The sequence below is a fragment of the Crassostrea angulata genome, chromosome 8, assembly GCF_025612915.1.
Source record: "Crassostrea angulata isolate pt1a10 chromosome 8, ASM2561291v2, whole genome shotgun sequence".
Classification (NCBI taxonomy): domain Eukaryota; kingdom Metazoa; phylum Mollusca; class Bivalvia; order Ostreida; family Ostreidae; genus Magallana; species Magallana angulata.
In genome coordinates, this window is record NC_069118.1 from 36,320,620 (window position 1) to 36,343,937 (window position 23,318).

The 23,318-nt window shown below is 34.5% G+C and overlaps 1 long non-coding RNA gene across 1 annotated transcript; it reads left to right on the top strand.

The window, feature by feature from the left end:
* Window positions 1–4,612: 4,612 nt before the first annotated feature.
* Window positions 4,613–9,697, top strand: LOC128160259 (uncharacterized). Its single transcript, XR_008240261.1, has 3 exons — window positions 4,613–4,687; window positions 9,313–9,365; window positions 9,520–9,697. It is a non-coding gene; the product is annotated as an uncharacterized LOC128160259 (long non-coding RNA).
* The last annotated feature ends 13,621 nt before the right edge of the window (window positions 9,698–23,318 follow it).

Consider the following 23,318-nt stretch of genomic DNA (forward strand, 5'->3'; position numbering starts at 1 on the left):
TGATTTTTTTATATCAATACACAGTAGGCATAGGCTAGATTTTATTTTAAAAACCTTTTAAGCTAACATTGTTCAACTAACCCTATATTTTTTCTTCACATCATTTAACGAAGTACCACACGTACGTGTATGTTTGAGACGCAGTCTGAGACCAATTTAATGTTTCTAATCAAATTTAAACTTATGAAACGAAACTTATTTCAAAATATTGAGAATACTCTTTTAAATAGGAGCAACTCAAAACGTTTACAGATGTAATCTGTGTTTGTGTGTGGTTGTGTATTCTTACCTTTTTACTTACCATTTTACAACACGTATGCATTCTCATTCTCAGTTTTCAACCTAGTGTACACGTATCTTTACAAAACCGTAGGAAAGCTACATGGGTTTTTTTTTTCGAATGTTTATTTACTCGCATTTCGATACAATCCAATTTTATTTGTTTAAAATACATTTTAGAATGCAAAGTTTGTATCAATTTGAGACCTATTTACAAGCGTTTGTTAAAGTGCTCGATGATTTTAAATTTTTACGTGCACGCCTCCTTGAATTTTTAGAAATGGAATTCATTAATCTTATTAATTCAAAGATTTATTAATAATTAATTTCTATGCATTGATTCGTTCATTGTGTTTCAATAGCGTCTGCAATGCATTGAATTGTCTTATATTTAGATTTTGCAACCTCGTTTTATCTGCTTCTTTCAAATCATCTATATTTTCCCTAAAATTTTATTATGTTAGGAAGCGTATAGGCATTAGTTCTACTTTAAATAATGTAAACTGTTATAAACAACTTGAAATAATTTATGCACATTCATGTGGTAATGTAATATATGTATAGCATGTGTACTTTCGAGTACATGTACTATGAATTGGAAAATTGATCTAACTTATATAATCATAGCCTCAAAGCAAAACAAAATTCGATATTCGCTTGCTTAGTAGTCGTCGGAGATATCGATCTTTTTCGACATTTCAACCCTAGCTTACACATCTTTCAGACACGCAACTTAGACCCAACTAAATATTGGCGTAACTCCATTAGTCGGACTACATGTAACTTAGGCCCAAATTTACGCCTTTTTTAGAAAACGGCCCCAGGTCAAGCTAGTTTAAAGATGGCGGAGAAAAGCTAAGGCCTCCAAATTTATTTAACTACAATTATTAATCTACAATTCCTGAAAATTTGAATTTGGTATCTTTTGTCATTTAGGAGCAGTTCAACGGACAAGCTGACCCATTTAAAAATCGGTAAAACGTCAATGTCTCTAAAACGTCATTGAAATAAAAAATTTCCAATAAGGTTCAGATCAATATCTATCAGATCTGAAAGTTTCATGAAAATCAGCCGAGCCATTTCCGAGAACTCGCGTGCACAAAATTTGAAAGAAAAAAAAAACAAAAAATTAATAATAATAGAGAAGAAGAAACCGAAGAAAAACTATAAGGTCTTCCGTTGAAAGGGGAGACATAATACTTAATATTTGACTAAATGTTATTTAGTCGAAAACCATCAATTGTATGACTGTTGGCACATGGTGATAAATTCATAATTTTCGGTTAACCGGATTCAAAATTCAATAATACAAATCTACATCAATTTGTTTTTATTAGCTTACATGAGCTGAAAGCAGAAAGAGCTATTCTGGTCATATTTTGGCTGTCGTCCGCCTGTTTGTCCACATTTTCAACATCTTCTCCAGAACCACTGTGCCAATTTCAACCAAACTTAGCCCAAAGCATCCTTAGGTAAAGGGGATTTAGAGTTGTGAAAATTAAGGACCATGCCCTTTTTCAAGAGGAAATAATTAGAAATTATTGAAATTTTTTGAAAAAGATTCAAAAATCTTCATCTCAAGAACCATTTGACCAGGAGTTGTGAATGTCATGACCCCGGAGGTAGGGTGGGGCCACGATGGGGGGGGGGGGGTCGATTTTTTACATAGGAATAAATAGTTTATCTTTAAAAATCTTCTCAGAAACCAATTGGCCATATAAACTGAGACTTGTGTGATAGCATCCTCAGGTAGTGTAGATTTAAAGTTGTGAAAATCATGGTCCCCGGGGGTAGGGACGGACCACAACGGGGGTCGAATTTTTATATAGGAATATATAGAGAAAATCTTTAAAAATCTTCTTCTCAAAAACTATTAGGCCAGAAAAGCTCAAATCAACCGTACATGTTCATGTATAATAAATTTCTCTTGTTAAAATTGCTGCGTTGTGTGTCTAGATGTGCTTTTATTTCTTTGTGTATATCTATTTAAAATCTATTGTTTGTTAAACCTCAGAAAACCCTGGAACTAACACACAATATACACAACAGGTGTGTTTTTTGTCCAGACGCACGGCTATGCTTGTAGTGTTACTTATTCCGGAAATATTATATCTGCGCTGTTTGTATTTTGTATTTTATGTTTGACCCACATGTTCCGGATAAGTTGTACAGTGTACATGCAACGGGTAGCCAAGCAGGGCTGCATTTATTTTCACATACTCATTTGTTTGACAAGCATTGGAGCACAATAGAGTGAGTAGAATTTGTAATATGTCTAATTTCTATGAATGCATATAGATGTTTTCTGATTTGCAAGGCGATATTTTTATGCAGGTTTTGACTTTGTTTATCTGCCACCAGTGCTATTTTTAGAATCTCTCTATAGCAATGTTTAGTGTATTCAAGCTTAATCAGGTTCATCATTAGACTTAACCTTTTGTAACTTTTTATAGTATTAAGATTAAACACATTGACAGAAAACTGTAGGAAGAATTAAGTGCATTATGACAAGTATACATGTGTATAAGGCTGTTTATTTACATTCAGAAACCGCGCAAAAATGTAGTGCAAATGGCATGTTGTAAAATGTGGATTTTCCTTATCAAATAGATCAGGTTCATTTGTTTTACACCAAAATAGTCAAATATCTAGTCATGCAATCTTTCTTGTATTGCACAGTACATCTGTACTTTTTTAGTTGTATTTTTGTATGTTAATGAACGCTTTGTTAAGTTTTCAGATTTAACCACTTATACACACATCAATAAAGGTTAAACTACTGCAATTGATCTTGCTCAGTTGTTGTGAAGGTCATAGGAAGCATAATGCTGTTTAGCTCACCTGAGCTGAAAACTCATGTGGACTATTCTGATCACATTTTGTCTGTCGCCCATCCGTCTGTCCTTCTGTCTCTCTGTAAACTTTTCACATTTTCAATTTGCAAGCATTTATAGTATTAGGGGTTGCAATTGCATCATTAGGCGGCGTTTTATCGTTTGAGGTTGATACAGTGGTATCAATTGCCAGTAGATTTCTATCGTCGTCCCTCATTTCAATGTGTATTCTAAACTCAAAATTGTTGAAAAAATTTGACTTCAAAAAATTGAAAATACTTTTTTTTAATTCGGAGATTTTCATTTACGTCTGCTTTTCTAACCATGATTGCTTTTTTTTTTTTATCAGCAATGCCTTTTTTATCTCTCTTCGGTTGGGTGAGCGAGTACTCATGGCCCAGGGATTACAAAAAGCGAATAACACGCAAATTCCAGCTTTTGACGAAAAAATAAGTCAAAACCCACTTTGAGCGATTGCCCTTTACCTTGGAATCGTTTTGGAAGAGTCAAATTAAAAAAACCCACTTCATTCGAATCATCACTTGACCGGAACCCAGTTCGTATAATTATAAGTACTATGCACTGAAGCCCTATCGTGCTCCGAATGTAATGATGCTGTGTTGATTAAACAAACCGAGTTCAAATGCGGCGGGGAATTTAAATTCAGCAATCGATATTTCTTATTTTATTCATTGTTCCGGGGTCTTTATTGAAAAAAAAAACACGTAGATGTTAATAAATTGATTTAATGTGCTACATATGTATAGTTTCCTTCCCATTTAACGCACTCTTTCCTTTGACATGTCATATGCTAGGACTCTTTTACACCCGGTTTATTTTTATTATTTTATCTTTTCTAAATGAATTATACATGTACCTCAAAGATGAAGATAACAATATTGTTATTACATGCTGCTAAGCTGTTTCATGATTATTCTTGAATTTAACTAAATTTCCTTTTTTTTCATAGTTATTTTTTTCATTAATTAAGAAATAGATTTAATCATTTTTCTTTTGATCGACGTATCAAAGGAAAAAATTACCGAAAAACTTTATCAATGCGCGTTGCATTTTTAAATCATACAACATGAAGTGTCATTGATCAAACATGTAAATAATGTAACTGAAGCGGCGCATATGAATACATAACAATAAAAGCAACACTATTCAAAATGGATACACCTCAGCCGATGCAGAGCTATTGAGCTGAATTTAATGGAATAAATACGAATAGAAAGTTGAAATCTGAACCGGCTGAATTGAAAACGAAAGGGAAATACACGATGACTTGTGATATTATTCACTTTGCAGAGAAGTTGAAACCGGTTTCAATGTGAGTTAGATCGCTTGAATATGCAACTGGACATAGCCATAATTGCAAGGAGACGCGATCGTGGACAAAAATAGTTGAAATGAAGGAAGTGACAATGAAATGAAATATCGATTAGAAATAAATTGTTTGCCTGTTAATTTTTTTATGTAACCAGGGGACATAAGTGCAGACAAAGACTTTTTATCGAACTAAGCACCAGGAGAATGTAAAAGACCAATGGGGCTAAATGCAGATAAACATAGTAAGTAAATGACCTTTCCACTTTATTTTCGAAAAGAACACTTGGATATGACTGTCAGCGTAAGAGACAGTTTTCATTAGTAACACTTTCTTTAATCAGAATTCTCAATAGTGACAACCGCTTTGCAGCCTCCAGAGTATTTATGCACAATATCGAAGTGAAGCTAAAACGGTTGCTGACTGTCTGATTATTGTCATGACAAAATGTAAAAGACTACACCAGATTAAGAAAATATACAAGTATATTGTTGTAAGCAAGATAAAGAATGCTGAAGAAATGAGACTTCTATCCCACTTTGACCTTTGCTTTTTTTACTACAAAATGTCCGTAGATCACCAGCCTTCTTTAACAGCGTATTGTATGATCTTTTAAAATGACTAGACGACTTGAAATTTGGTGACATGAAATGGAAAAAGACAATTCAGGAAAAGCTGCACAACGTAACCAGAAACTGTCAGATGAGCAAGAAGCAAACATGACTTTGGAAGGCTAAATAAATTGTATTCAGCCCGTCGGCGCGCCCATCTCATCTCTTTTATTCCAAGTAAAATCTTCCCGTAGTAAAACACTCAAATGACGTCAAATTTTCTTTATTTTAATGCATTTTCGCTTACATTCATGTCAAGAAATTTCGACCCCGATAGTTATTACCTTGACAAAGTTTTGATTCACTTTTATAACGGTAGGCGGTAGAGCTTTTATAAATCGCAAATTTATTCTTTAGTGACACGAACCAAAGTTCTTTGCATTTCATTTTTAATTCATTATTTGACAATGGATATTGCCTATTTTACTATTAATAGCTTTGAGCGGTTAGAGCTTTTGCTTTCATATTTTCTTTGGACATCAGCTAACATTTTTTTAAAATCTTAAATATGACATTGATCCTGGAGTCAAGTCTACCTTTGTAAGACTAATATTGGCAAATAGATGCCAACAGAGACATAAACACAATTTTTTATGTCTCTGATGCCAAGCAGGGTATCGGTGTTTTACAAACACATACTCTCCGTATTTATTAATACCAACTTAGAATATATAATCGTCTAGAAATTGGACTTGTTGAGTTAACGGCCCAACTGGCGTAAACATTATAAACCGGGGTCGGAGCGGATCAAAGATCTTATTTTAATCAGATTGGGGTATGCCCGGGGTCGTTTAGTATGTAAATTTACATGTATATATAAGTGATTTAATCGCAAGATTTGTCTATACTGTCTTTAGTGTGAATTATATCAAATATATGTTTAAACACGGCTAATGGTCGTCTAAGCAATAATATCGTAAGGTTAATGACAAGAAGGCACATGGCGTGTACAGACATTTTCTATAACTTAAAATTTTTTCCCGCACCTATTCCCGATATATTGTTATTATTTTATCAAGTGAGAACTTCTTGCCAATTTAAATAATAATACAAGGTACTACTTTACATACGCACACAGGATAACCAAATAATATGTTTCCCTCTCAGCTTTGAACCCGTACCTTCTTACATGAACAATATATACTTATCTAGGGTACGATTTCACCGCGTGGATGGTGGTCCAGGGCACATATGTCTGACATTGTTATATTTATTTTAGAAATATGATAATTTTCTGTACTACAATAATAATTATAATAGTACAGAGAATTATCTCATTATCGCAAGAAATACTTTTTAACATCATCCAGCTGCTTGTGCTTCCCTATCCGCGACGTAGCAGGAATGTTCTGTCACACAGTGTCTGACCCGGATTCGAGCCAGGTCCGGTGTGTATTTTAGTATACGTTTTTCTCGCCATTCTGGAAATTGTCAATGTTAGGTCACATACCACTATTTTTACCCCGTGCTCATTGACCACGCAAGTAGTTCCATTCTAAAAATGTATGTATTATTTAAAAAATCCCCAGGGGTGGTAAATGGGCAAATTTGGTTTCTTTTAGGGCATGGATGGATAGAAGGTTTGAAAAAAATACAAGCAGGAAAAAATTCAGAAAAATTATCTTTAAAGGCGCAGTAGAAAGGGTGTAAAGAGGCCAATGTTTACACATAGTGGATTTTTCATGGTAGGGGTTATTTAAGGGGCCATATCTCAGTCCCCTCTCGATTGATTTTCCTGTAATTTGGATATGTTGTTGGACTATTGTCATTCTATAAGTATGTTGTATTTAAACTCATTTGAGCCGGTGGAATTTCTTAAATGATTTATTGTTGTATAAAGGAATAAGAGGGAAAAATAATTGTGGTCTGTGTCCTGATTACATGCGCTCCGTGCACATTTCGGTCAATATCTTGTCCATTTGGCGCTCTTAAACCACAGAGTAATTGGGAGCTGATTTTAATCCACTCTCCTATGTAGTTACTTAGACAAACCGAAAGAGAAACAGTGTTTGAACCTCAGCACAAATCATTGCTGCTGACAAAACTTAGTTCTTGAAAATAATTGATGAATTATATGTAATGTATGCTAAAGCATTGTTTTTCAAGGAAACTTATTTATAAATACCTTGAAAATAGTAAGATTTTAAATGGTACGAACAATTTAAATATCTTTTGTAGTCGTAGTTATTCCTACGCCAGAGTTCAATATAGTCTCGTTCAACTCGACGCTCGGCTGTCTCCGTAAATCCTTGTCGGATATTGTACGGTGTCAGTCGAGCGTTTGGTTGAACAAGATTAAAGTTCAATATTGCTTGGATCCATACAATCTTAGAGAAATATTTCGATCACTGATACATAGTTTGATTGAATTAATTTTATCTTTAAATATTATTTAACATTATTCATATGGGGGTTTCTCCACATTCTTGTCGAAAAAGTCCAACAATTCATATGATAAAAATGTGCGTAATTCAAATTAGAAAATACATGTACTTGTCTTGCAAAATAACATATCATTGATTTAAAATTAAATAAACATCGACAAAATCAACTCCCGTCAGTTCTTCAGTACTTTGATTTTTTTATTTGTTTTTCTCAAGTCAGTTAATCTATAATGTTAAACTGTCTGCCGGTAAATGGTTTGAAACAATGTAGATGTATTTGCAATTTGGCGCACGTGTTTTCTAGACAGAAAAGGGTAAATATGTACTAGTTGTATGTAATGCAGGTGGATTTCACTTTCTTATTGATGCCTTTTATGCATTTATTAATCTATTGGCATTTATGTTGTAAATCTAGTCATTTGATGTTTATTTACTCCCAGTATAGTTCTATAAAATGTCTATGGAAAGCCATTACAGTCATTTGTATATGTCTACAAAAGCCCATGTTTCCAATTACCAAAGTCCATTTGAGTATTATTCTAAGAACCTAATTAATTTATATGTTGGATAAGTACAGATAATCTGATGTTTTGATAAAGTATTGTGTGCAATTTCTGTAGTTTTCATGTGATGACAGTGTACATATTTAAGATCATGTTTGTTTATGTTTCAGTTTTGTAACGGAGGTATGTCTTAAGGTGGCTCTATACATCCACAGTTTATTCCAAATTTCAATAGAAGACCACAAAACATATACTTATCAAATATTAAAATGATGATAGGGGTACTATATGTATATGAATGAATACTAGATGAATATGTACCTATATGCATGTTCTCATATAAAATTTGATTGTTTTATAAAGTGAGGGGGCAGAGCTAAAATACATGTACAGGGAATTGGAAGTTAAAAGAGTGTACCCCTACCAAAAATTTAGTTTTATATCTTGCATAGGATCTTATTTTTTGGTAAAAATGGTATTTCATAAGGGTACAATGTCAAAAATTAAGTGTAGGAAAATAAGTGTAAAATTTGGATACAATTTATTTTATGGTATTCTTTTTTTCTACCGTAGGTCCATATGGCACAATATCCTTTGAACACCCATATAAAGCCGTTGTTGCTCAGGTGAGCGATGAGGCCCCATGGGCCTCTTGTTTTAAAAGAGCGGTCCCCATACAATTCGCCTCAGTTTAAATCAGCCAGTACCGAAATTGCATGCTTCCAGATTTACTTTTTTGCGTACTGCGTCATCAAAAAGTGGTGTATAGAGTCATCTTAAGTAATAAAGAACTGCACTCAACGAGTTTTCTTGTTACGCAACAATGAATGTGTTAAACGCTCGGAACTGTTTATTTATGCTTAAAATGAATAAGTAGACAGACAAATCAACTTGAAAAAGAGTTTTACTGTTTTATTGAACCTATGTAAACAAAAACAGGGTACGGGACTTGTTTATATGACAAGGAATTATGGGCCTGTATCTTGCTTATAACTGTACGACTGGCTCTCAAAAAATTTCACTTAATCACTAGAAATGCATTCCTGAAGTATTTAAAACAAAACAACAACAGAAAAATAAAATTTGACCAAAATCGTGACCACGTCCCTTTAAAGTGTTAAACGTCATATTCACTCTTTTACATGTAAAACCCATTATGATAGAATATTTTATATGTATACTTCATTTATTATTTATACTTCAATTATGATATTTCGCCAATTAACTACAAAACGCTTGCACCAGAGTAACTACTTACACCTTTGGTATTTCAACACGTGTGATTTAATGTCCGTAAGCTTTAGTTGAAATTTAAATGATGAGCAATTTTTGAGAAATACATTAAACCTACTTTTATTTTCGATAAACCAGCTCGAATTAGCAAAAATGAGAATTTGGTGGTGGACACTCTTTGGTGAATCATAGTAAGTGGGATTTTGCATGCAATGAAATAATATTGAATGATTACGGAAAGAATGAATATGCTTACTGGAAACTTATATATGGAATACATAGAAATTAAGATTTGACAAATGTTCAATAAAAAAGTCAATTTGTTTCTTAAATGTGCGATTTTAGTTTTGATGGATACACGCTTGCAAAGAACGACCTCTGGTGAGAAAATCGGATTGAACTTTCTAGAACATGGTAATCAAGGACGCCGGTTAACAGTTTGTCATGCGTCACAGGTTGGGTGATACCTTGGATCGTTAATTTATTTTTTTTGAAACTTAATTAATAAAATAAATAAATTTGATACGATTTTACTTTTGATTGAAAGAACTTTCAGAACGGGCGCCGAGGAACGCGGTCAAACTAGTTAACGTCATGACGAAAAGCACAGGGCGAGATAACCATTGAAGAAACTTTATATCTGACAACCTGGCAACATTGTTTTAAAATATGCAAATAAATATGATTGTGAATGCATATATGTGTTTGCATCACCAGTATTTATGACATCTAAAGATAAGGCAGTTGCGGGTGATTAATTTCGCGGGTGAATAATCACAACAGGGTTTAACTGAGGCTGTAAAAACGTCTTTTCAATAACATTGTTTTATTGTTATAGAGTTAATTTACACGATTATGAACTTTAAATACATGGTTACTTCAAATTCTCTTTCGGAGGAAATTCCCGCAAAGTTAACGATCAAAAACCGATTATTTCAACCAAAGTCGCCCTCTTGTTTGTCCTTGTTGACACTGAATTTGAAATTAATAAATAATAAAAACAGAGTGAAAATACACTTAATCAGAAAGAGCACAAGATCATACATATCATAAAATCATGTATATACAAACATATCTCCGTCAACGAAAATAATGTCTGTTTAAAATGAATAGATTCGAAAAAATGCTAGGCATTTTATAAAACACATTGAATGAATCACCATTGCGATCCGAACGATTGCTCAGAGATCATACCGAATTACCAATTGAACTAGAAACGAGCTCGTTGCAAGCAACGGTTAGGTCTTCCGTCGTAGCTGCGTCATACTTGTGACGTAATACAAAAAATTGATACCTGACCATGGTAAAATATTAGATGTATAAACACTGAGTAAAAGAAATAATGTACTATACTATATGATTGTTTATAAGCAAATACAGATCTTTTAAAGTTGTCTATAATTTGATTCGCGGCATGTTTTTTTTGCATGTGCATTTTCTTTTTAGAAACTTATCATAATTGACTTAATATAGACAGAATATGGACGACGATTATATACACACAAAGGGTATGCCCGGTATGAAGGTAAAAAGTATTTTTATATTATATTATTATTATATATACTTTAAGTATATATGCGGAGATTCTGGAAATTTTACAGGGGGCTTTGAAGAATAATTTTGTTTTTCCGGGAGGGGGAGCATGCGCGGATCAGAAAATTGTTCCGGGGGTGGTGGTTTGACTGTTATTTGAGTTTGCCAGGGGATGTCCGAGGTATATTTTTGGTAATTTTATAGTGTACATGTAATTGAAAGAAATGTTGCGGTGTTGGGGTTGGGGTGGGGTCTGGAACCCTAGGCCTCCCCCTTCCCTTCTAGATCCGCGCATAGGGAAGACCAATGCCGGTAATATTACCCATTTTTATTTAGTTAATCCAGTTAAAACTTAAAATACGAACCATTTAGTCTCGGTGAGTATTCGGCCAACATGAGTCCGCGTACGAAAGAAATGGCAATATTCAAGAAATTCGGATGGACGATCTGGGTCCTAGGTCGTCCATCCGATTCTTTTTCAGACTATGAGATACAGACCTGGAGTTAGAGATTGTCAAACTCTTATTGATTATGTCAATTTATTTTGTCTCAAAGAATCAGTTTTGTTTTAATCAATAAAGATTTACCTTAAAAAAGAAAGATATCGGGCACAATTTCAATGTTAGCATTTTACAATTTAATGGTCTAATAAAATTTTTATGAAGTTTCAAGATACTACTCTTCATTGCTTTATCCAAAATATTGCGTGGAAAAAAGATTTACATCCCTTTTTTTAAATAACAAAAGGATATGCAAAATGAACATTGATTAACCGCCTACAAACAAGCATAAAGAGAGAATGAGAACTAGTTTCTTCTTTTTTTTTACATCAAAATAAATTCAACAAAAAATCAAAATATTTTTTCTTTATATGCGTTGATGAAAACGTTGATCAGCAAGGTGTTTTATGTCGTGCAAGCACCTACTTAATAGATTGTTACACGGGTCTACAACGATGACAAATATCGAAAAGGCAATATTGTGGGTGAAAGATGAATGTGTAGGTTGTTTTTTAGGTTTATTTTTGATAATTATATTTACATGTATCTTGATCAATTATGTTTGTTGGTTTGTTTTGTTTATTGAAAAGGGGAATAAAGAAAATGAGTAATTTCCGATATGAAGTCAAGCATATATTTTTATTTTATCATTTCAAAAGAGATGATATCGGTAACTTATAGTTAACAGTTAAGTTCCAGCTTGTCTTCTGCCACACGCAATCACGTGTGTAATCCTGATTTAAAAATAGGTATCATGGCGGGGGGGGGGGGGGTTGTCATCGCAACAAGATTGTGTACTAGCGTACTAGAGTGTACACTGTTCATTAATAATTGAAGTTGAATTATTATTAACAAACAAAATCATAAAGAAGATGGGGGAATAAGATGGCGCAACTGCCCATTTGGTTTAGTCGTAAAATACAATTTCAAATTTAACATTTTTTTAATTGAATATATTTGATATGTTATAATACAAGTTTACATATAATCTCCGACTATATTCAGTTTGAAATATTTCCAAAAACGATAAGAAAAAAAATAATAATAAAGACTTAAGTGTTGGTGGTATCGAACTCACAAATTAAACTAAAAACACAAGTTCTTTGAAGTTACCTATTGTCTGGTGCTCTAACCACTGAGCCATTTCAATTACAACAAAGTGCGATGTTTAAATGCTATATGAGACGTTGGCCACGAATTTACGGACCGTTCAATTGTTGGGCCACAAAATGACATTTTTAAAGTAAAGTGGGTCATCTCTCCACATTTTTGTTGATTAAAATCGGTTTAAATTCCATTAAACCGCACTTATACTATGACAAAAATATGGAGCTCAGACCCACTCTATGAAAGAAAAGGCATTGAAGTTATAAAAATTACACTATTTGGAGGTTTTGACACGCATACACTAGTTTAAGGTCAGACGACACGTTCCTCGAGAATCTTTTTTGTATCTCCTCGTAATAAAGAGTTCCAATAAAAATATTAATTTTATAATTACTTTAAAAATGATCAAAATTTACTTGAATTTGGTTATATGTGTACATGGTCGAGTGGTTAGAACCGTGGCCGCTCAATGCCAGAAGCGTATAGGTTCTAGAGGTCGAGAGTTCAAAGCCCCGCCCCGGTGGAGATATATTTCTAATTTAGTGAATTTCGCTGTGCTGTAGATGTATATATTTTTATATCAGCAATTCAAGTGTATTTTCAAGAAGACTATATAGGAAATTGCATACTCTAGTATTTTGCAAAAATGCCTGGTAAGGTACCCTAATTATTTGCAAGAAGGCTTGTCAAAGTAGTAGTAAACCATTAACAAATTCCTGGAAAAAGTTATCTAAAATTGAGGAACGTGTCGTCTGACCTTAAATCAACCTATTGCAAGTATTTAAAATATCTAAGGGTTACAAACCAATGTTACGTTAAATATGCATTGTTTTTAATTGATTTTTTAAAAAGTATCAGATTTAATGATATCTAATGGTATCTAATCATTCCTCATATGGGCATTTTACACGCCTTATTCACCCATCTTCAAATTTATAATAATATCACCGGGGAAAATAAGGTGATTCTATATATCCGGCGACAATAAAACTAAAATGCTCTAGATGTTAAAAAGCACTTTATTTGAACTTTAGGTCGGTAGGGTGAATTCTGGAAATCCAAAAACTACACCCGAACAATCCGAAGCCTAATTCTTGACTGATGATAATAATGAACAAATGATATAAATAAGAATAGTAAACAATAGTAATTAGCACTATAAGCATGAGTGACAGATGACACGGAGTAAAACTTCAAATTGAGTGAGTCAATTATATCAAGTCCACAAAGTTAAGAGTTAATTTACAACGATTAAGCAATTACGCCTTACGTAAACATATGTTTTGGGATTAATGTTTTGAAAGACAAAATGTGATAAAGATATTATAGCAATTTGATAACAAATAAAGGAATGTGAATTTGAAGTTTTATACAAAATGTCTTGAATTATAGTTCATTGAAATTTCACTCCGTGATAATTCCCTCTCGCTCCGGAAAATGAGACGTCCTCGTCTCAAAGCTCACCAATGAGGATTGCTGGGTGCACGCGGCCTTTGACCGAAGTAGACGGACTGGTAAAATTGTCGTTGATTATTTTCCGTGGTCCTTGGTCTGGGCGCGGGAGTGTTGTGAAATCGGTTTCTTGAACTTGAGTTTTTCCTTAAGGCCGCAATGTCGCATTCTTGAGAGGTGATGATGTCGTTTAAGACTGCTATCTTCTGGTTAGCGATGGTCTGTCTTTGCTTTAGGTCTTTAAGACACTGTTCTAAATCGTAGCAGTCGGTGCTTAGATTGCTAACGACATTCTTTAGCATTTTATTTTGATTTCTCAGCGTTGTCATGTGGTCTTGAATTACAACAGGCTTAAATAATTTTTGAATGTCTTCTGGACTCAAGTGCTGGAACGGCAGCTGTTTCACAAGTTCCAGTCGGTTGTAATAATCTTTAATTCTTTTTACGTCCCGGCGTCGTTTGCTTAAGGTCTTGGTTTGTGCAAGGTGCATTCTACATTGCGAAATATCAGCAATTGCAACACAAACTTCTTGAGGCTTTTTCTCAGAAATTCCTACAGTAGGGTCGAGTTTTGATCCTGCTTGGGTATCAGTCGATCCTACAGACGATACTGTCCGATTGCAGGTCCTTCCATCCTTGGCCGAACCGTTTTTGAACGAACGTTTGTCGTTGGTCGCCACCGGGTAAATTTTCCGCGGATGAGAATGGCAAGGAATGGTTGCGTAGAAGCACATTTTAGCATAATGGCCAAGTAATCCACACACGAAACACTCCGTACGTGTAGCTGGACACGAGTACAGGTGTCCGCGGGTAAAAGTATTCCCGCACCTGTAGCATGCTGGACAGGATCCAGGTCTGGAGTGTAGTCGTGCAAGTCCTGGGGGTGTCCAGAAACTCGAAAAGCAGCGACGCTGGTTTGATGGTCGAAATGAGCGGGGAAATCCTCTGCTCTTGGGTTGCATTTCTGAGACGTTGAATAACAATCTCGGGGAAACTCGCTTTGTTGTTGGTACACGGAATCTAACTGCTACAAAGTTTATGTAGCAGTCCCGGGTAAAATACCCTTAGGATATCTCCACCAAACTATCACCGGGGAAAATAAGGTGATTCTATATATCCGGCGACAATAAAACTAAAATGCTCTAGATGTTAAAAAGCACTTTATTTGAACTTTAGGTCGGTAGGGTGAATTCTGGAAATCCAAAAACTACACCCGAACAATCCGAAGCCTAATTCTTGACTGATGATAATAATGAACAAATGATATAAATAAGAATAGTAAACAATAGTAATTAGCACTATAAGCATGAGTGACAGATGACACGGAGTAAAACTTCAAATTGAGTGAGTCAATTATATCAAGTCCACAAAGTTAAGAGTTAATTTACAACGATTAAGCAATTACGCCTTACGTAAACATATGTTTTGGGATTAATGTTTTGAAAGACAAAATGTGATAAAGATATTATAGCAATTTGATAACAAATAAAGGAATGTGAATTTGAAGTTTTATACAAAATGTCTTGAATTATAGTTCATTGAAATTTCACTCCGTGATAATAACTATCACCGTGCAAAATTCACTGTTTAATTATAACTTTATTTTGGACTTTTCTTTTAAAATTCAACATCTGTTTCGTAATATTTTCTCACAGTTTATTTCTTACAAAGTTACTTATTTATTTAGTGATTGACACTTTTCGGACTCTATATGTGATTTCAAAGAGACGGAGTGCCATGTCTCAAGGACTGTTAATCTCTTAAAACAACATTGTGCAATTATCAGTTTTTCATGTCTTGGACATCAAAGACTCATTGAGTTTATTTAATTATTTTATATATGTGAACCTTTCACTCAGCTTACTTATGTCATCACCTGTCAATTTATACTCATTGTTCAGATTCTTATAAATAATTATGTACAATTGTCAATGGGCAGTCTGGAATACGGCGGCCAGTCTCGGCCACGTCCGACTCACCCAGAGTCTTGAGTCCGGAGGCCACTTCTGGCCATATCCGACTTGTTTGTAATATGTCTGTCTGTTAAATTGTTATAATGTTGCCATCGTTGAATCTCGTCCAATAAATACGGAATCCTTCATCACTTGGTTTATTTCTCTGGAACTGTATACTGGTGGACCTTCGGGAATACGGCAAACCTACCCTTCGTTTTTACCTTACGGCCCACAGCGCGCCTCAACCTTATACCTTTTACCATCGACGCCAACATTCCCTCACCCCGTCCGTACTGCACACGGCGGATATACAGCTCCAGACGAATCCCCTGGCACCGTAAAATCTACGCGGTCACAATTGGTGGATGAATCCGGGTAACAACAACGCCCGGGGCTGCTGCATACATTTTGCAGTAGTCAGATCCTGGACCTCTTCAGCCAGCGAGTTCCCCCATTGAACATCAACTCAGTCTCAACGTAACAACGATGGACAACAAAAGTTCCAGCCGCCATGAACTATGCAGACAGTTTTCTCTGTTCATCATCAGGAAACAACGGTCAACTGTAGAAACTTCAGCTGTCCTCAAACGTCCGTCACCGGTGGGAGAAAATCAAAGAACAGAGGAAGAAATGTGATATTCCATTCAAAACACGAGGACGTGTTTTCCCCGGAGCGGTGGGAAACTATCACCGTGCAAAATTCACTGTTTAATTATAACTTTATTTTGGACTTTTCTTTTAAAATTCAACATCTGTTTCGTAATATTTTCTCACAGTTTATTTCTTACAAAGTTACTTATTTATTTAGTGATTGACACTTTTCGGACTCTATATGTGATTTCAAAGAGACGGAGTGCCATGTCTCAAGGACTGTTAATCTCTTAAAACAACATTGTGCAATTATCAGTTTTTCATGTCTTGGACATCAAAGACTCATTGAGTTTATTTAATTATTTTATATATGTGAACCTTTCACTCAGCTTACTTATGTCATCACCTGTCAATTTATACTCATTGTTCAGATTCTTATAAATAATTATGTACAATTGTCAATGGGCAGTCTGGAATACGGCGGCCAGTCTCGGCCACGTCCGACTCACCCAGAGTCTTGAGTCCGGAGGCCACTTCTGGCCATATCCGACTTGTTTGTAATATGTCTGTCTGTTAAATTGTTATAATGTTGCCATCGTTGAATCTCGTCCAATAAATACGGAATCCTTCATCACTTGGTTTATTTCTCTGGAACTGTATACTGGTGGACCTTCGGGAATACGGCAAACCTACCCTTCGTTTTTACCTTACGGCCCACAGCGCGCCTCAACCTTATACCTTTTACCATCGACGCCAACATTCCCTCACCCCGTCCGTACTGCACACGGCGGATATACAGCTCCAGACGAATTCCCTGGCACCGTAAAATCTACGCGGTCACAATAACATGCAGTCTGGAAAGTTAACTGGAAGAACTAAAATGCCAGGGTTTTTTTTTTCTCTATCAGCTGGACGATTTCATTAGTCTTAAATTAATAGGGTGTAAGAATGCCCGCCCTCTAAATACACATGCTCACACGTCAATAGATTAAAAATGACTGTATTTTGGATTTATAAATCGTTCTACAACATTCGATCTGATATGTCGTTGTAAACAATTCAAAACTTTAAACGATTAAATTGTTTTTTTTTACCTACCCCGGCCCTCACGGAAGAATCTATTCTGACCAATGGAAATTTCATATACAAGACCCCGCGCCAGAATGTCTCATTCATTAATTTTTTCGCAGTTATAGTGGACGAGTCCAAAATAGGAACTTTTGACACACATCATACGATGTGAACATGTACCGTGAATGCAGTTTATAATTACTTTGCGTCTATTTTCTATTTTGAGAGTCATTTTTATCATGGCTTGAAAATGACGGAAAGGCCTTGAATATTGTTACTAGTATCTTTATGTCATATAACATGTGAAACTTTTTTCATTCCACCACAAGCTTGAAATAATAATATAATATGAATGAAAACATAAATAGACGTCATAAATCCCATATCAAACGACTTATTACCACTTGAATCTGCGCGTCTTTTTAATGAACAGCGGCAAGTTCTAAAATGTATTTTTAAAGGTAATGTTAGATGCAAGCCTGTAACCCTTGTATGGAAAATTTCGGATGGTAGTCAATTTTTCCAGACCGAGAGCTACATATATGCAGCTAAGGTAACTATTAATGCTTCCGATGAAATACTTTGTTTAGTAATGCAAGCTTTTAAGAAAGCGATATATATATACTTAATCTATATGTACACATAGCATACACATGTGATTCAAAACACCCCAAACGGAAAACGGTAAACCTTGTATGAAAAATTTCGGATGGTAGTCAATTTTTCCAGACCGAGAGCTACATATATGCAGCTAAGGTAACTATTAATGCTTCCGATGAAATACTTTGTTTAGTAATGCAAGCTTTTAAGAAAGCGATATATATATACTTAATCTATATGTACACATAGCATACACATGTGATTCAAAACACCCCAAACGGAAAACGGTAAAGAATTCAGTCATTGAGTCTACATTTTATAGAATTAGTAAAAAATACATTGCGGGTCTGAATGTGTGTTAATGTGTCAATCTATCAAAATACAGTTTGTTAATTATTTTCGATTGCTAAGGCTACAGCGTGTTTGATGAACATTGAACAACATTTTACCATGCAATTTTTTCCACAGAAGATAGCAAGTACAATTATAAAGCACACTTTATTTAATTACCTCTTTGAAATTGTGTATGTAATAAATAATTTATATATTGCAGCTTTAGGTTGTTTTATATTTCTGTTCTGTTACTTTTCTAAATAAAAAACACCATGGATTGATTGTATACATTCTATTTTTAATAAGTGTGGTTTTTCAAACATTTGGAATGAACAATGTACTGTAAATGTTAATTGGATGACAAATGCTGTCAAGCAGAAATGGTCGGATGATATTGCAAATTCTTCAAAAGGTCATATACATAGAACTTTCAACTTTTTTTTGGATATGAAAAATATTTAAGTATTCTACCATCAAAACTTCGAAAAATACTTGTTAAATTCCGTACGTCGAATCACCGACTTCCTGTAGAAACTGGTAGATAGTTAGGCATTCCTCTAAATGAAAGATGTTGCACATCATGTAATAATGTAAAAATCAAATAGCTGATGAAATGCACTTTATATTAGAATGTAATGCTCTTTCATGTATTAGACAAAAAATTTTGGAACCTACAGTAGATCTTGTGAAAGACCAACACTTTTAAATTTTGTGAATTATTGTCTAAAAACTCAAAAAACTCTGTTTATTTATAAATGCAATTTTTGAATCAGTCTGTCCTCCTTGAACATTTGTACTTTTTTCTCATATTTTTTCTCTCTCTAATTTGTACTGCACATGTACCTCTGACTCTATACCTACATTTGTAAATATATATATATATATGTACCTCATGTACCGTCATGTTGACGGTTTGAGTGAAATGAATTGAATTGAATTGTTGACTTTTTAGATAAAAAAAAAACGCGAAACGCGGGACAACTTATAATTAATATCCCTAATAACCGTAATTTAAAGTAAGCGGCTTTGGATTCAAATATTATCGTATACGAAAATTAAGTTAACTTTCTAAAATCATCTCCACGATGATACTAATATTATCTTCATCGTAAATCAGTATTTTCTTTTGCTTTAAAAGAAATGTTCTATCGGAAGCAATCCCGTGTTCGTATAAATTGCCATGTCAGTAATACACATTCTGAGTTTAATTACCATGCATTGGAGCCATTTTATTAACACATCTCCCCTCTTTTTTTTTTCTTTTTTTTTTTACAGTTTTTTCCGCTTTGAATACAGTCTGGCCTTTTATTTTTGCAATTTATATTCACCTTTTAATAAGAATGCTTCGTGCCAATATTGGTTGAATTTGTTTGAGTGCTTTTAGAGAAGAAGTTCATAAGGTAAACAAGTTTACAGACGGATGGACGGACTACGGACAACATATGATCAGAAAAGCCTACTTGAGCTTTCAGCTGAAAAATATGTGAAGTAACGACACCAATAATGTTCAGCTGACCGGAAAAAAGGCTCCAATTCGAGATAGACCAGGTGAAATTAGGGCTTCGGACTTTCAAAATACTTCGACATAAGCGGGGTATTCGAGATTACCGTATTCGAGAATATAGAGAAAACGGTCGGGACCGTCGGAAGACTTCCATTCAAGCGGATTATTTGAGATATCCCATGTACGATATGCCGAAATTTACCTGTATACGATTTGTTTCGCACTGATTGTGTCAAAACCTTGTGATTAAACCCTACAAATCATATATTATTAATAATTCATGTTATTAAAAATTATACTTACACAGACTGGATGTTGAGGGAATCTTTGGACAGTGTATCACTGTACCCTGGTATTCCAACTGACGATGGGTGCCGTATCAACATTGGAAAATTCTTCTAAATCTAATCGTTCCCCTGACTTTCCATAGCATTTTGTAAAAGAAAAGGCAAGGTCGAGCATATAGAAACTGAACGCAGTACTACTACGAATTGGCAGTTCTGACATATAAATAAAAATTATAAAAATTCACTGTGGCGTTTAAGAAAACGTTTGTCTTACGTTTTGGCAAAACCAGAATACTACATGTAAAAACAAGCATTCTGAGAGTATTGCATAAGCAATACACGTCCCCTACCGGTTTGTAGAAATTTGTGAAAACAATGCACTGTTATGCAGAATATCATTTCCTACCGTCTCAACAGACCAACCCGATAACGAACCCGATTGTAATGATACAAAAAAACCCGGTCGATTAAATTTACAACACAATGCTTGACACTATTTTACAGAACTTATTTGTTTGTTAAAAACAATAAAAGGAATGGTCCAAGTAATGCACGATATTATTACTGACAACATACTTTCCTCGTTTATTTGATACATACCGAGCCCGATAACGAACCCGAACATTAAAAAATTGGAATATAAAAAATTAATTTTCTCGAAAATATGTCAACCAGACGCTACAAAAGTGTAAACTTGATCTGTAGTTTGACATTTTGAAGGTGTTCAGCAAATTTCATGTTATTCCTCAAACGCATAAAGAAACAAGAATAGAATTCCTGGGCCCCCCGCCGGTCAAGCAGTAGATCTATACTAGTATCGACCAAGGCTGATTTAGGAACTTGACCAAGGTAATAGTAGTATAAACATTTAGTATAAATTTAATGAAAATCCGTCAAAATTTGTAGGCATAAGAGCGCTTACAAGGTCAATTTTTGGATAAAACGGAGTCATTATTGTGGTCAAAGTCCCATAACTCCAACAAAAAGTATCGACCAATGCTGATTTTCGAACTTGACCGAAGTATTAGTCATACAAACATTTGGTATAAATTTAATGAAAATCCGTCAAAATTTGTAGGCATGAGAGCGCTTACAAGGTCAATTTTTGGATAAAACAGAGTCATTATTGCAAAGTCCCATAACTCTAACAAAAAGTATTGCCCAATGCTGATTTTCGAACTTGACCAAGGTAATAGTGATATAAACATTTGGTATAAATTTAATGAAAATCCGTCAAAATTTGTAGGCATAAGAGCGCTTACAAGGTCAATTTTTGGATAAAACGGAGTCATTATTGTGGTCAAAGTACCATAACTCCAACAAAAAGTATCGACCAATGCTGATTTTCGAACTTGACCGAAGTATTTGTAATATAAACATTTAGTATAAATTTAATGAAAATCCGTCAAAATTTGTAGGCATGAGAGCGCTTACAAAAAAGTGTGACGGGCGGACACACGGACACACGTCCGTCCGTCTGTCTGTCCCACTTCGGTTTTCCACACTTTTTTGTCCCCCACCGCAACACAGAGCGGGGACATAGAAATGCCGGGCGTCCGTGTGTCCGGACAGACGGACTGACGGACGCAGAGGAAAGCTATAGTCCCCTCCGGTGAAAACCGGTAGGGGACTAATAAAACCAATTTCCATTATCACAGCAAACAGTTTCCTAACGGTACAATTGCAAATGACAAAAGACTTGGCATGCATGTATAAGGCCGGTATTAGTTTCTGTCTTTGTAAAGGGCATACCGATTTCCGTTACACTTACTGATTTTTAGGCCATGCACAGTAAACTTTGAGGTTCTACTTCTCATAATGTATAGTGATTGAAAATAAAAGTTTTTCAGTCGTTGTCTGAACAGTATGAGTTATGAATTTTTGTTAATTTTGTTTTAGTTTACATTATATAACACGTTTATTGATAACCAATTAAGGAAATATTAGCAACTATCGAAAGTCTCGCGTGACGCGATTTCAAAGGTCGCAATCCCTTTAACTCTTTGCGACAAATAATGCATGTCGCCTTAGTTTTTCCAACAGATATTACAGGAAGAGTGATGTTTGTAGATGTAATAGGATTCTACGAGGCGTTCGAACACTATCATTCATCATTCCCTGTACATTCAACTGAACTCTTTTCCGTATTAACATTGTATCATAGTGTCATTTTGACCCTTAAATATATTTTTCTATTTTTGCTCATTTCAAAATATATTTTATATTTTTAATTATATTGACCATATAAGATATATTATTTGCAAATTGTGTCTGCGCGGATTTACTTAGAGAAAAAGCCTTTAGCCATTCGACAGTATTTTTCGTAAAAAGTTGTGAAATCAATTAGTGCCATTTTAAGTAATCAAAAGTAAGTTATTTAGATTCATCTGTCGAAGGATTCCTGTTTTCTTAATTACGTAATAGTCATTGTAATGCAAAGCCCTCGTGTCAATCCGTTTCTTTGATGTCGAGAATGAGTTAATCTTCTCTCACGGCTTTTTGGGAACAATTAATGGCAAGAATAACTCAACACCGGGACAGGGGACGCTATAGGGTTTTTGTCCGATCACTTTTGCGACGGACATCAACCAATAAACATATAATTTTACATTGTCTCCTGTCCTGTGTTTCAGGTATGTAGATTTTATTTGTTCTTTGTATTTTTAATTTTTATCACATCTATAGAAAACTGGTTATGCTGCTGAACTTTTTAGTAATGATTTAATATCATCAAATTGTGTCATGAGAATTTTGCATTTAGCTGTATTATTTTTAAATTACCAGTAAGGTTTATCTCACTTAGGTAATGTGTAAGAATCAAGTAACAACATTTTTCTATTTAGCTTACTGTACATATTTTTGATTAGAAACTGATTTTTAAGTTTAAGCACTTTTCGGATATTGTATATCCGCCATGTACGGGTTTTACATTTAGTTATGTAAACACTACATTTTGTGCAAACGCGCAGGCCATCTTGCTGTTTTTCCTATTTATTCGTTACAAAAAGAAATATGCAGAAAGTATCAATGTAAGTGAACTTGTCCTGTGATATTGAACATCTAATCAGGCTTTAATTGTTTTATGTTGATTGCAAGTTAAGGTATAATTTAGTACTTGTGCACTCATGCTCAATGTTGAGATAATGCGAGTTAAGATAATAGATGTGTTAAGCTTAACCATAGTCAGTGTTTGTATATAGTAGATTAGGTT